This window comes from Orycteropus afer, unplaced genomic scaffold (assembly GCF_000298275.1).
Source record: "Orycteropus afer afer isolate SDZICR_OR568_19922 unplaced genomic scaffold, OryAfe1.0 scaffold00032, whole genome shotgun sequence".
Taxonomy (NCBI): domain Eukaryota; kingdom Metazoa; phylum Chordata; class Mammalia; order Tubulidentata; family Orycteropodidae; genus Orycteropus; species Orycteropus afer.
The window spans coordinates 13,028,732-13,045,093 of NW_006921619.1; positions in this window are offsets into that span (position 1 = coordinate 13,028,732).

Here is a 16,362-nt window from a genome sequence, read left to right on the forward strand (position 1 = left end):
TCCCCTGTTTAAACCATACAGTGACTCCCACAGTATCTAGAAACATTCCAAAAGACATTAATGTGGCCTGCAAGGCCCTGTAAGATGGGGCTGTGTCCTCTCCTTTACCGCCCCCCACTTGACTGGGAACTTTATACCCCATGTATAGGCTGAGGTTGTTCCGCCTGACCTATCCTCATTCTGTACAAAATTGACTTGGAGTCATCTTTCAAACCTCAGTTCAAATGTCATTTCCTCAGAGAGATGTTTTCTGGTCTGCTAGCTAACATACCATCTCTCTTCCTCCATTTTCTTGATTTATATCCTATAAACACTTACAGTTCTCTCAATAGGAGCTGTGGTGGCCCAGTGCCTACGGCATTAGACTGCTAACTAGAAGCCTGGCATTTCAAACCCACCAGCCACTCCTCGAAAGGAAGGTTGGGCAGTCTACTTCCATAGACTCCTGGGAGGGGTCATTATGAGTTGGATACAACTTGACAGCAGTGTGTTTGCATTTCAGTTCTCTCAAATCATGTATGTGTTTGATTTCTTTATGTTGCTAACAGTCTGTTTTGGTAAGAAGTGTCTTAGAAATAATAATAATGGCTAAGATTAGCTGAGTGATTACTTTACCCAAAGCAGTCCTTGTAGTAAACTTATTATTGAATTGTTTCATTACCTTTGATAGATATTTTTTGCATGATTTTCGTCCTCCTGCTTTAGTATGTCAGTTCCTTGAAGGCAGGGACAGTTGTCTGTTGCTGTAGAGATTGCTCAGGAAATGTTTGTTTAGGGAATGAATGGGTCCCAGAGGATTATCTCTTGGGAACAGGCCTACATGAAAAGAAAGGACTAAAGGTCTCTCTCAAGTCCTATTCCAGATACATCCCAGGATAAAATAACATGCTCTTGAGTGTAAAAGAGGAAAGCAAGTGTTGGAATCTGATTTAGGATTTGCTTTACAGACTGTGGTGCAGGTGCAGATCTTCGGGTTCCTCTGATGATTCTGGAAGAGAGGTTCTTGAGAGGCACCTTAATGAGAACAAGTCCTTTCTAAAGCTTTAAGTTTGGCTTTTGACATGGTTAGAAATACAGGTCTTCTGACTTTTACGTTCTTTGTGCGCACGTTGTCAATGTGCGTATGTGAACCTTTTATTATGGGCTCAGCCAGCAGTAACCATGGAGAGTAGACCTATCACACAGCATTTTTCTGAGTCAGTTTAAAATGCTGACAATTAAATATACCGTACTCTTTTAAGCGATCCATCAGTCTCCCTTGTTGTCATGGTGATCAGAATATATTTAGAAATGTGACAAGTACACTGAGTTCAATTGCACTTTTGCCAAAACATAGTTTTGCAGCTAAAATTGAATTTCCTGATTAAAGATCCAAGTGCTGTTAAGGGGGCATGATCGTTTCTATACATTATTCTGGAAGCATAACTTACATCATTCTATTAAATCAGCAGTTAAAGTCTTATCAGGCTAGTAAGCTATTGACACTTGAAGCACTTGTACTTGGAGTTGATAAAGTGAAATAAAGATGACATCAAGTTTTTTCTTTTAAAATGAAATTAGGACTCAGAAATATTAACTAGTTTTATGATTAATTCCTTTATATGTTTATAAGGAATTGTACGTATGTGGTGTATCTTTTCTCCAGATAATATTTTTAAATTAAAGGAACTTATCCAGGGGCTTCTCCTCCTCATTGTCTTGTTTTACAGTCTCTTCTTTGCAGTATGAAGGCATTCTTTTTTCTTTTGGTCTGACCCTGGATTGACAAGCATCTTTTTTTTCCTCCCCAACCTCATTCTTTTGGATTTTGAATGAAATAAAGAGATGAAATGGATATGACTTTTTTCCCAAGGAAAGGAAGAGTAAAATCTTCTCGCTTGTCTAATCAGAAACTTGGTTTGAATACTAACTCCCTTGTCATCCTCTGTCCTGTCAACACAGCGCTGAGAATGATATAAACTACTTGCTCATTTGATTACAGAATGTTTAGGAACTTAGCAGGGTGGCTTGGCTATGATTACAGCCCTGATTTCATTTCTGGCCAGAGACAGATACTTTTGCTCTTGAGCTGAGAAACTAGCACTTCTGGATACTTTCCTTCTACTTTTGTGAAGTTCTCAACTGGGATAGATTTTGAGCCACTGATGATATATGGTTAGGATATCTTTATTTTCTTCTCTTACATTGCACTCTCTTACATTCTCATTTTACAAGAGACCAAAACCCAAAGCCCCACTGCCGTCGAGTCAATCCCAACTCATAGTAACCTCCGTAGGGTTTCCAAGGCTGTAAATCTTCATGAAAGTAGATTGCCTCCTCTTCTTTCTGCAGAGCAGCTGGTGGGTTTGAACTGTTGACCTATTGGTTAGCAACCAAATGTCTTACCCACTATGCTACCAGAGCTCCTTCTTTAGGCGAGAAACATCTTAGTTATACTAGCAGTTGTTAAGATATATTGCTTGCTTACTGTATGCTGTTGCCATGTGCCCTGGAGCAATTCCATTCTAATTCGTAGTGACCCTATAGGACAGAGCAGTACTGCACCATAGGGTTTCCAGAACTGTAATCTTTACAGAAGCAGACTACTACATTTTTCTTCAACAGAGGAAGATGGTTCAAACCGCCAGCCTTTCATTTAGTAGCCAAGTGCTTAACCATTGCACCATCAGGGCTTTGTACAGTATGCCGGGCACTGCATATAGTAAGATCTTTAATGAATACATTAATAAGATATATACGATAATCTTATGAAGTTGGTCTTATTGTCATTCTCAGTTTACACTGAAAAACCTGAGATTTGGAGAGATTATGAATCTTCATCCTGAGTAGCAGTGGATTCTGGATTGTCATTCAGGACCCTGTTAACTAGTGGCAACACCATAATTGAAAAATTTTCATTCAGGACCCTGTTAACTAGTGGCAACACCATAACTGAAAAAACGCTGCTATCAAGTTGATTCTGATTTATAGAGACCCTTTAGGACAGAGTAGAATTGCTCTGTAGGATTTCCCATGCTGTCAGTCTTTATAGAAGTAGATTGCCTCATCTTTCTCCCACAGAGCAGCTAGAGTGGTCCAACTGCCACCGTTGTGGTTAGCAGCTGAATGCCTTAACCACTGCTTAACCAGAGCTCCTTATTCCATAATAGGCATACTGTAAATATTAATTGACTAATGAATGCCACTCTGTAGAAGAAAGATAAGGCAGTCTGCTTTCATCAAGATCTACAGCCTTGAAAACCTAATAGGCGTCTCTGTGAGTTGAAATTGACTTGGTGGCAGTGAGTTTGGAATGAATGTCCTATTCCATGGTGGAGTTTTAAAGATGTTTCAATATTTAAAGGATTAAATATCCTTTAGATATTTAGATATTCATTGACCAAAGAAAACCAAAGCCACTGCCCTAGAGTCAATTCTGATTCATAGTGAAGCCCATTGGGTTTCCAAGGCTGTAAATCTTTACAAAAGTAGATTGCTTCATATTCCTTCTGTGGAGCAGCTGGTGGGTTTGAACCATCACCCTTCTGCTTAGCAACTAAATGCCTTACCCACTATGCCACCAGAGCTCCCTGCCATTCACTGAAGTGGGAGTTATAAAAGACACACATTATCTGAATGTAGTGCTAAGCCACTCTGCATCTTTCCTAAGGATTTGGAACCAAAGTTCGTGCTGCTCAGAAAGGGAGCGTATAGCCCATCTAGTCCAGTGATTCATAAACTTTTTCATCTTAGGACCTCTTTTGCTGTTGTTGTCAAGTTGATTCCAACTCATGGTGATACCATGTGCCATGGAATAGAACTGCTTTCTAAAGCTTTTTTGGCTGTAATCTTTATAGAAACACATGGCCAGGCCTGTCTTCTGTGGTCCCACTGGGTGGGTTTCACTGCCAACCTTTAGGTTAGAGCTTTTATTTATGTGAATTATAGCTATTGATGCTATTATATTAGAAACTAAAATTGAGAAATAAAAAGGACTATCTTTAATAAAAAATTATTTTATGAAACATAAGCACATTTTCCAAGCCAAAAAGAAAAAAACAACCTGAGAAGAATAGCAGCTGAATTTTTATTTCTGCATTCAGTTTGTTGCAATATTTTGTTTAGATTGAAGCTTATGAATAAAATCTAGCTCCACACAAGTAGGTAATTTGAACAAGAAGAAAAAAAGGAGATGATTCTGGATTTTCTTCTTTAATACTACACTAAAACTTGACAAGTGGTAGTTTATTAAAGGTTTGCAGCAATGTGGAATCTGAAATCATATCAATGAGCTTTTCATCCTTTGTTGTGTTAATATCTGTTGGTCTTTGAATGAATCTTTTACCAACCTATGATTTTGTAGCATCATATTTGTCCACTGAGTTATATAGACTACGAAATGTTATCACATTTAATTCTACAATATTATAAAAATATCACACCAATTTCATCAAAAAAAGTCCGTAAGTATTAGGAAGGTGTCAAGTATACAGTACCGGTTGCAAGGTTTCCACGATTCTAATTTTCACTTTAAAAGTTGAACTTCTTCATTGATTTCAAATACTGTGAATTGCTTTCCTTAAGTGAAAGTCTCTCTTGGTTTATTTTTGAGAAAATGTCTGTAAAACTCAAGTCTGAATAACTATAGTTTTTCTATCAGTTATTCTTTCACATAAAAATGGAGTTCCATGTAAAGAGAATAGTTAGTTCAGCTCTCAAGTCAGTTACACAAGTGCATTTCTTGGAGTCCATTGTTGTGGTTCCTATATATTTTGAGTGCCTTTCAACCTAGGGAGCTCAAGAATAGCAACAACTGTAAAGATGGAGGATGACCAGGCAATCTTTCACTCTGTTGTACTTGGGTGTGCCCTGAGCTGGAGCCATTTTATGGGAGCTAAAAATAGTAGCATTTCTTGGAATCAACATCAGTATTCAACAGAAGTGCTTCAGGCATACTTATCATTTTGTCCCACAGAATATTAACAAGGTGTTTAGTCAAGGCATGAGATTTAATAAAATTAATATTTCTTTAATGCATTAAAGCCAATCTTCAGTGAAACTGGCTCCCTACCCTCCTTTACGGTCAGTGCCAGGTGGTGAAAACTTTGATGGCTGTCAGTACAGTTTGATGCCATGTATTAACATTTCAACAGTTTTGCCCACCGTTGCTATTGCCCCATCAGGGTAAATGTCAGCATAGCAGAAATGCTAATCACATTTTTATTATTTTGAAAGTAGTTTTTGATTTGCAGACAGCATGAAAGGGCTTAGGGGATCCCCTATATGTCTGTCTGTGGACCACCGTGCATTGATAGCCAGTGATGAAATTTAGTTCTTTCATTTTACAAGAAGGGAGAGTGGGAAGAGACTTGACCAGAATGACAGCACTAGTTAGTGGCAGAGCTGGGAAAGAACCCAATCAGTAGGTTGCTCTTCCTTTTCTTCTGACTTCCTGTTTCATTTTCAGGAATTTCAAGGTAGATACTTCTAAACCTCTTTCTCGAAGAAGGTGATGGCAAATAGCTATAATTACTTGACTTCCTTGGGAAGATTTCCATAGTTTTTGAATCTTAAACCCTTTGCATATTTTCAGTACTTTCTCCACTTACCACAGCTCTCTCTTCTCCTTTTCTATAGCAACCACTGCTGCCAGGGAATGTGCTTTGGCTTTGGCAAAACTGAGAGAAAGCTAAAGGAGCATTGACTGCTTAGCCAATTTCTGTGTAAGATAAAATGCTAGCTTTATAGAGAAGAATCTGTGAGCTTGGGTTGAAGAAGCCACTGTCTTCTTCACTTTGATTAAATTAGTGAATCATCATAGGAAAGGAAATTGAACAAACAACCATCTTTTATATTACCCTCCACCCCCAAAATTCTCTATTAAAGCTATTTTCATTTTTGTGGGAAGAAGGTTGCCTGATAAAATTACTCTTACTTTTGCTTTTTTGCTTATGGTAATATTTTATGTGATTTCTTTTTTTCCATAAAAACTGGTCAGGCAATGAAATTGTAATGAAGAGTGCTGAGAAAGGCAATGTAATTGGACCCAACTCTTACATTTTCTCTCCAGTACTTCTCTTCTGTTTTAGAGTAGCTTTTCTGAGGAAAGAGGGTTGAAGGAGAGGCAGTGTGTGAAAATACATGAGTAAATCTGGCAAACTGTGAAAGTAGACTTTCAGCCTCTTAGATGTATTGTTCTCTCATCTTCAAATACATTGGATGCTCTTTTGCAGGATCTCATTTTGTCCTGTTTCTCATCCAACATCCGGTTGGTATCCCTCTACCTGTGCACTTTTAGAGATAAACTTTGTCCACTAAACATGTCTTGCTAGGTTACTCTAAAGGGTGATCTGATTTAACCTTTGGTCATCCTTCTCCTCTTTCCCATACCTAGGTCTTTGGTGACTTCCTTTTCTTTCTATAAGACTTAGGATTCCAGCCCTTACTGTTATTTGCAAACCATTTAGTCTCCAGTGATGGCCTTTTACTCCCTTCCTTAGTCCTCCAATGATGGCCTTTCCTAACAATTTATCAAGCTTATAAATTAGTTTCTGATGTAACTTCTTAAAATGTGTGTTTTTCTTTCTTCTTGTCTAAGCCCTTGAAGATAGTAGGTGTTTTATGCTTGACATATCATGGGAGCTCCATGGATGTGTTGAATGAATATTGTTTTACTCAGAGGTTCCTCTTCAGGGAGCATTCCTTCTAGAGATATGACCTGTTGTTTATCTCCCAGTATAGGGCTGCTAAATCTTTGTAACACTGAACTGCCATGAACCATCTTCTGATGTAGACTCTCTTACACAGCAAATGTATCATGCATGCCTTCCTGGACAGATGGCCATTCAGCTTCTATTTGAACATTTCCAGCTCTTTGAGAGACTGTTTGCTGTAATGCTGGACAGCTTCATGTGTAAAATTCTCCTTTGCATTGCTCTGAAACTCGATTTTCCATAGTTTTAACCCTGAGAGCTGTAGTGTTAGACATTTTAGAAAAGTGTCATGATATGCCATCAGAAACTTAAACATAGCTCTACTCCCCCACATCCACCTCCCTACTCCTTTAGATCTTTTTTATTTTATTTTATTTTTTCTTCCTTGTAGCTAGCTGTAAGTCTAGGTATCCCAAGACTTAAAATGATTTGGATACTCACATTCTTTATGCTTTCACCATTTCCACAGTTTTTTTTTTTTTTTTTTTAAATAGAGTTTCATTTTGCCATTCAATGCTAAGGTCTCTTTCAAACTCATCTCTTTTTCTCTATTTGTATACTGGGAGCAGAGTCCCTGGACTTGGCTGGTAACTTCAAGGTTTGTGGTTCCAGTCTATCTAGAGGTGTCTTGGAAGAAAGTATTGATGATTTCCTTCTGAAATATGAGCCATTGAAAGCCTCTCGAGCACAGTTTACTCTGACGTGCATGGGGTCATCATGAGTTGGAGTTGACTCGACCAATGGTTTTTTGGGTTATATTGGACAAGTATGAATTTGCAGATCTTAAAGTATGGGCATGGATTTCAGTACCATAATTTAGTAGGTGTGTGAACTTGATCAGGCTACTTATTTTTTCCTAGCTCAGTTGAGATGAAAAGTGGATGTGATAATGACTTCCAAGAATATTTTAAAGATTAAAGTATGTAAAATGTTTAGTTCGTTCCTTAAACATGGTATGTTCAAGAAATATTACTTTTGGCTTGATTAACCCTTTTGTCTTTTTTTTAAACCCTTTTGTCTCTGATTTATTTTCATTGTATTATTATTATTGTTCTTTTTTTTCACTCATATGCACTTGGTTTAAAATTCATTATTTCAAGAGTCTCTCCCTTTCTCTCTCTCTCTCTGTCTCATTCTCTTTCACTCCTTACTGCTACCCTTTCATCTCTGGATTTTATGCACATCTACCATTTTATAAAAACCTTCAACATCTCTAGATTTATTTTCCATTTCATTTTGTATTTAGAATGTAACATGACTTTTGACAAATATTTTTTCTTCTATTTGACTATTTTTAGATCTTTCCTATATTTCTTCTCATGTGGTCAGCCTTTATTATTCTTTCTATGAAAAACATTTTGTCACATTGTTCCACCTCCTACTTTGGCGAGTATTGACTGGGATCTTAAAAGAAACAGACGTCTAGATGCAATGATGAGTCTCTCCTCATCCAGAGCAAAGAAGAATGAAGAAAACCAAAGAATCATGGAGACAGTTAGTCCTAGCTACTGGTACACCATGTGATCTGCAGCCTATACGACTATGAGACCAGAAGAACTAGATGGTGCCTGGCTACCACTGTCAACCACTCAGAGGGGGATCTATGTAGGAGATCCTGGATAGAGTGAGAGAACAATGTGGAACAAAGCTTAGAATCATTTGGGAAAAAAAGGGAGGAGGGCACCAGGTTTGCTGGTCTGATAGAGCCTGATGGAACCACTGAGACTATGGTGCCTAGCTGCCCTTTAGGTCTGGAATTGAACCACACCTGTGGCTTCCAGCCAAACAAAAGACAGGCATGTGAGTTGAACATGTACCTGAGGTAGATACACTCCTTGGAGAGAACAATCACGGGAGAAAGAAGGGCTGTTTATGAACAAGGAGACAGTTCAGTGGGCAGGAGTGCCTGGAGGGATGGACACAGGGAAGAGGTTACTATCAGGAGGAAATGGGAGGGGAGCTGTTGCATTGGGGTGAATTGTAGTCAATGTCATGAGACAAAGTGTATGTGAACTGCTGTATGGAAAGTGAATGTGCTCTGTAAATTTTCACCCAAATCACAGTTAAAAAAAAAAAAAAAAGACATTTTGTCACCATTCTAATGGGTTAATGATGACTGGATCATTGCAGATTACTTATCTCTTCACTGAACCCCTCACTTAATGTTGGTAGCTTTTAGAATTATTTAGTTGGGCAACACTTTTTTTTTTTATTAAGTGTTCAATTAATTTCAGTGCAGCAAACATTCACTTAGCACTCCTTATGTGGCATGCATTGTGCTAGGTGCTGCAGGAGCTGCATAGACCACGTTGTTCCTTTGTCCACTCATTTATTCAATAAACTTTTTGTTGAGTACCTACTAAGGACTAAATTCTGGGATGAGTTACAATTCAAGAAACAATTACAGTACTTCTTTCCAAGACATACTGTCAACTAAAAACTAAAATAGTATGGAAATTATGTTGTTGTTCGCTGCAGTTGAGTCAGTTTTGACACACAGTGACCCTCTGTGCAATAGAATGAAACACTGTCCAGTCCTGCGCCATCCTCAGAACCATTGCCATGCTTGAGCCCATCATTGCAGCCATAGTGTCATTTCATCTGGTTGAGGGTCTTCCCTTTTTTGCTGACCCTTTACTTTATCAAGAAGCATGATGTCCTTCTCCAGGGACTGGTCCCTTCTGATAACATGACCAAAGTATGAGAGATGAAGTCTGGCCATTTTCAGTTCTAAGGAGAATTCTGGCTGTACTTCCTGCAACACAGATTTGTTGGTTCTACTGACAGTCCATGGTACGTTCAATATTCTTCACCAGTACCAGAATTCAAAGGCATTCATTCTCCTGCAGACTTCCTTATTCATTGTCCAGCTCTCCCAAGCACATAGCCCATTGAAAATACCATGGCTTGGGTCAGGCACATCTTAGTCTTCAAAGTGACATCTTTGCTCTGAACACTATAAAGAAGTCTTTTGTAGCAGATTTGGCAAATGCAATATGTTGCTTGATTTCTTGACTGCTGCTTCCATGGGCATTGATTGTGGATCCAAATAAAATGGAATACGTGACAACTTCAGTCTTTTCTCTATCATAATGTTGCTTATTGGTCCACTTGTGAGGATTTTTGTTTTCTTTATGTTGAGGTGTAATCCATACTGAAGGCTGTAGTCTTTGATCTTCATCAGTAAGTGCTTCAAATGTTCTTCACTTTCAGCAAGCAAGGTTGTGTTATCTGCATAATGCAGGTTGTGAATAAGTCTTTCTCCAATTCTGATGTCATGTTCTTATTCATGTAGTCCAGCTTCTTCTTTATTTACTCAGCATGCAGAATAAGCATGGCAAAAGGATACAAACCTGACACACACCCTTCTTGATTTTAAACCATGCAGTATTCCCTTGTTCTGTTAGAATGGCAGCCTCTTGGTCTACGTACAGGTTTCTTGTGAGCACTATTAAGTGTTCTGGAATTCCCATTCTTTGCCGTGTTATCCATAATTTGATGTGATCCATATGGTCAAATGCCTTTACATAGTAAAACACAGGTTAACAGCTTTCTGGTATTCTTTGCTGTCAGGCAAGATCCATCTGACATCAATAGTGATATCCTTTGTTCCATGGGGGTTGGTAATTGTAGCATTGTAGATATAAAACCAGGTATTAGGGTAACGCCAAGAAAAGCTGTTTTACCAGACCTTTCAGGTCTAGGAAATCTTTCATAGCACGGGGAACTTAAAGGTTGTGTAAGTACTTATTTAGTGTCTGTTAGAAAGATGAGACCCATACTATGGTTTGGACCCTTGGTTATAAAGCCACTTTTGTGAAACTTAACCCTTAGAGCTTATGTGTGACCCTCCAACCCCAATTACAGGCATGCAACATTTTCCATTCATCTATTCAGATCAGGTACTCAGAGCCAGCAGAGTAACTGAAAGGTAGGTGTGATAATATTATAGGCTCACTTTTAAAGGACTTGATTATTACATGTATCTATTGCTTCTATAGTCTCATGTAAGAATAACAGTGTAAATACATAAAAATAATGTCATAACCATAGGACACATTACCAAGTATTTCTGTATCCCTCATTTCATTTATTTCTTGTAGAACTGCTAGGTGAGTGTCTTAAGCACTGTACTGTTAGATATTAGCACAAGAATTAGCACTGAATATGTATACAGAATTTGCAAATAATTTTTTCTCTTTATTGCCAAATGATTGTGCTAGATTATCTGAATTTATGTAGATCACAGATGGGCCTGCCCATAACTAGATTTCTAAACCAAAAACGACAAACTCACAGCCATTGAGTCAATTCCAACTCATAGCGACCCCCATTGGGTTTCCGAGGTGATAAATCTTTATGGAAATATATTGCCCAGTCTTCCTTCCATGGAGTGGTTAGTGGGTTTGAACTGCCAGCCTTCTGGTTAGTAGTCAAATGCCTTAAGCACCATGCCACCAGAGCTTCTTAACTAGGTATCTAGGAGAGTTTTTTCACTCCTCTGTGCAGCTGTGGTGGCATAGTGCCTAAGGCATTTGACTTCTAACCAGAAGGCTGGCGATTCATACCCACCAGCCACTCCTTGGAAGGAAGATCAGGCAATCTACTTTAGTAGAGATAACGCCTCAGAAACCCAAGAAGGGGTCACTATAAGTTGGAGACAACCTGACAGCAATGAGTTTGGTTTTTTATTGGGTGCCTCAGCTGTCTCTTTGTCTAATGGAAACATTGCTACCATTACTAATAATTATACCTCACTGGGTTGTGGTGGCACAGTGGTTAAAGCATTTGACTGCTAACCAAAATGCTGGCAGTTCAAACCCACCAGCCTCTTCATGAGAGAAAGATGAGACAGTCAGCTTCCATAGAGATTTATAGCCTTGGAAAACCTATGGGGGGCAGTTCTACTCTGTCCTATATGGTTGCTGTGAGTTGGAATTGACTCTTCTGGCAGTGAGTTTGTTTTGGGTTGTGTAGAGTAAAATCAATAATATGTGTGATAGCTCAATGTATACAGCTGTTCACATTTGTAAATTCAAAGTATACTTTTTGAGTGACCAGATTGTGAGCTCTCATAGAGTTAAAGTGAGTTGAGTTTAATTAATTCTTCCCTATTTGCCCAACGTTTCGGAGGTAACTTTATGTCTTACTCATTTCTGTTTATGTCAAAGTGTCTGCTGGCTGGCAAATGTTATATCCTCAATGAGCATGAGCACTTATTGATTGATTTTTTTCTTTTTCTTTTTAAAATACTGATCTTTTAAGGTCCAGTACTGGAGATTTTCAAGCTTCATATATTTCAGTTTAGAATTCCGAAGGACTCTATTTAATTTCCAGATTATAAGTTCCATTGATAGAACATTAACAAGTTGAGTATTACCTGTAGGCCAAAGCAATTTACTTTTTAAAAATCTGATTAATTTCAACACAATCAGCCAGGATGTCAGAAGATCTCAGTGCCTCTGATAGATGCTGACAGGTGAGGAAATTAAAATCAGGGAGGGAAGCAATTAAATACTGGGAAACATTACTTTAATGAGACGACCAAATCATTCATAAGCTATGGAATATGTGTGTTCTTGATAAATATCTCAGGGCAGCAGGTGAGATAATTAATGCATTTAAAAATACTCTTCTTATGGAGCTTAGGGCAGGGTATGGAGGATATTCTGTGTTTGGCATCTGATGCCTTTGGCCCAACCTAACATGGCAATTGCTTCTGGGGACAGAGTTCCTAATAATCATGTTCCAAATTATTGTATTATTTAATTTGAACTAATCTTTCCATAAGTCATTCTTTCATCACCACCACTATCACTTAAGACATACCAAAATACACAAAGTTCAGCCCAAATAAAGCTTTGCCTTTATGAAAAGAGAAATAGGAAAATTTATATTTTCTATGACATGTAATTAAAATGATTCGGGAATTCTAGTGCTAAGACTAGAACCCAGGTCCTTACTGCAGTGTTGTTTGCAAGATAGTGCTCTAGAATCAGAACATTTGGAAGCACAGGGCTATAGGGTTATGGAAGGGCAGTGTTTGCACAGGGAGACAGCTGGGGAGTTGGGCAGTACATGGGATGGAAGGCACAGGGAAGAGGTAAGTATGGGGAGGAAGTGGGAAGAGAGCTGTCACATTGTGGGGAATGGCAGGCAAGGTCATGAACAAAATGTGCATGAACTGCTGTATGGAAAATGAATTTGCTATGTAAATTTTTCACCCAAATCACAATAAAAATAAAAAAAAAAAAAAGTTAACAGATACATTGGCTTAGTGGAAGTGTTTCCAAGATTCTGCCGTGATGCTCATTTTTACTGTAGGGCTTAAAAAAATCAAGTTGGAATTCTTATTCATAATGTTAAGGACATCATTCTATGCTTATATTCTTTAAAGATTGTTCTGGGTTTGATAGCATATTTAAGAATACCAAACCTATTGAAATAGATCTTACTATTCTCCATTTCTTATGTCCCTCCCTTTCTTTCTTCTGTTTTCCCTACTTCCCAATACTTTTGTTGCCAATCTTTTTTCTTTCTTGGCTTCATCATTACCTTTTATTTTATCCAGAGTACAATAGAAATAATCAGTAATCCCAACTAAGTTTGATAAATCTAACATTGTCATAGGTTTGAATTGATAACTTGAAGGGTTGCAAGTTAGAGGTTGGTTTTGCAGGTTTGTTTATTTTTGACTGAAATTACTTCTGTGGATGAGATATTTTTCTAGGATGTGGATAGGTGATTTAACAAAGGTGCTGTGACAAAATCAAAATACAAAGAGACAGCCAAGGATAATTGACTTCATTACCAGGAGGCTAGATTGGGATTTGTCAATTGTCTTCATGGGCCTAGCGGACAACAGGTTGTATTATGAAATATCACAAGTTACTGAGGACATATGACATCTGAACTATGTGAAGAGGGGCTGGTGTACTTCTTAGCTATACTGCCTTAACTTTTCTGTTGCTCAGTATGAGGCTTATTGATGAAGGGCTCTTCACCAAAAATCACCAAAATTGCTTTGGCCTACAGGTAATACTCAACTTGTTAATGTTCTATCAATGGAAAAATGGTTGTTGTTTCTGTGGCTTGTGCTTTTATGGTTTGCCTAAGGATGTTGCTTCTCTGAAACTTCACTGAGGAGAGATGAAAAAGTGTTCATGGTAGCTCTTCATGAAGCCATCTTTCTGTCTCAGTAATGTGTTATCTTCTGGTTAGACTACAGATGTGACATCTTCTCTCTCTCTCATTTCACTTTGCAGTGAAGCTAAACTCAGAATACTAAATGTGCGTCAGTTCTTTGACGACTGATTTTTATATATTCCATACCCATTTTCTCTTTCCTGGAATTTTTAATTTATCCCCTGAAAATAGTGTGTTCAGAAATCAGAGGTTACGTTGTGCAATTGTTGTTGTTGTTGTTGTTATTTGCCATCGAGTCAGACCTGACTCATAGCGACTCTCCTAGGGTTTCTGAGGCAGTATCACTATGGAAGTAGATTGCCCAACCTTCCTTCCGAGGAGTGGCTGGTGGGTTTGAACCACCAGCCTTCTGGTTAGCAGTCAAGTGCCTTAGGCACTACGCTACCAGAGCTCCTGTGCAATTAGAAAGATGGTTACTGGGTTTGGTGTCAAAGTATCAAGGTTTAAGTTTTGGTCTGCTATGTATTATCCATATGATCTTTGAAGTTTGGTGTCCTTATTGGAAAAGCTGGTGGAATAAGGTCTCATTTGAGTTATATAGGGCATGATTTGAGTGACAATATAATATAATTATAGTTGATAGTATAAGATTTTAGTGGTAATATAATATTTTTCAAAGTATAAGTTATAGTGTTATAAGATTATTAGTGTTTTGATTTTGGTGGCAGGTGGCAAGAGTTTCTTGCAGAGTACCCTATCAACCATGGCCTTTTCTTAATCTGATTTGAATTCAGTGTGGAAACTGAGTATTTTTAATGTTACTTTCGGTCTTAGTTCTATGTTGTTGTTGTTTTATGTGCTGTCGAGTTGAACCCGACTCATAGCGACCCCTCCTTGGGTTTCCGAGGTGGTATCATTACAGAGGTAGATTGCCCAACCTTCCTTCTGAGGAGTGGCTGGTGTGTTTGAACCGCCAGCCTTCTGGTTAGCAGTCAAGTGCCTTAGGCTTAGTGCTCCTATAATAGAAATACCAAAAGTGGATAGCTTTAACAAACAGGAATTAATTCTTTTAAAGTTTAGGAGGCTAGAAGACTGAATTCAGAGCCCCAACTTTAGGAGCTAGGTGAATACCCCTTGACCTTGGGCTTTAGCTTTGCCTCTTGTTCCAGGCCCACTGGAGTTGGAGGGCTCTCCCAACTCAGGCAGTTGAGGCTGGCAAACCCAAGGCTGGCAGGTAAAATGGCACAATCACAAGATCAGTGGGCAACATGGCAGGCCACTGGTTCAAGTCCAGGAATAGACGAAAATTTGGCCAGATGCAGGATCCAAAAAATTGGAGACTCTTCCCAAACTTTCTCTACACATTCTGGAAGCAGGCCACATCCTGAAGGCAACTTTTCCTCTACTGGTTAACGTCTCACCTATGGAGTTGATTATGTCACGTCCACCCTCCTTATGGGGAATAACTACGTCCAGCTGCCATGCCTCTCAAAGTCACAGCCCAGCCAAGCTGACATCTTAACTACTGTACCTTCCACACTTCCTGTAGTCAGCTTGGTAGTTCCATCTCTCTGAACCTAAGTCATGATACAGACACATACCTTAAGATGATCCTCATTTATCAGCAAATCTTTGACCTAAAACTGTCTGGTTTGCTTTTTGGGGTTGAGTGGACACTTGTGTTTTAGTTTTGAGTCCTTGTCTTTCAGCACAAAAGTTCTTTGTGTTGTTTATTTGTTTTTCGGTGAGGCCTTGTGAGACTGACATAGGTAAATATGTGGTGTGTTAAAATTAGGGACACAAATCAAAGAAATACCCAATCCAGAGACGTTATCTATTCTTGTATCCTAACATCATCTTTGGATCACTTAAGGAAGAAATGTTATCACTTGTCATGTTACTGCTGTCCATATCTATAGCAATGGAATAATAGAGGAAAATCTTACAAAAAATTTTAATTTTGAAGAGCTTTGGCTATGAAGTAGCTATTGTAATCCTCATTTCCATATGAGGAAATTGACAGAAAGGTTAAGTAGCCACTTGGTAAGAGACAGACAAAGCCAACTTGTTCTAAATCCCTTATGCTTTTTCTGCTTCCCCATGTTAATCTGATAGCTGGTTTTACTTTATTATTCCTTCCTCTACCTAGCCTACTGGATCAAATCAACAAGTGATTAAGCTTTAAATTTTCTTAGCCTAGTAAAAATGGGAAACGACGTATGAAGGTGGAAGGTCCAAACTCATGCTCTGCCATGTACAGTACTAACTGTAGACTTGGGCAAGTTAATTATGTTTCTTAAGCTTTAGTTTCCACATCTGTAAAATAAGAACAACAATTGCATATAGTGTTTGTGAAGTTAAAAATGAGAGATGATATGTGAAATGTTCAGCATATCAGGAGCTCCATTTGTTTTAATTCTATTCTTCTCTATCCTGTCCATCATGAACTTTAGTTTCCTCAGCAATGAAATGAGTGTAATAATCCCTACCCTTCTTCACAGGGTTGTTTTGTGGGTGAAAAAAA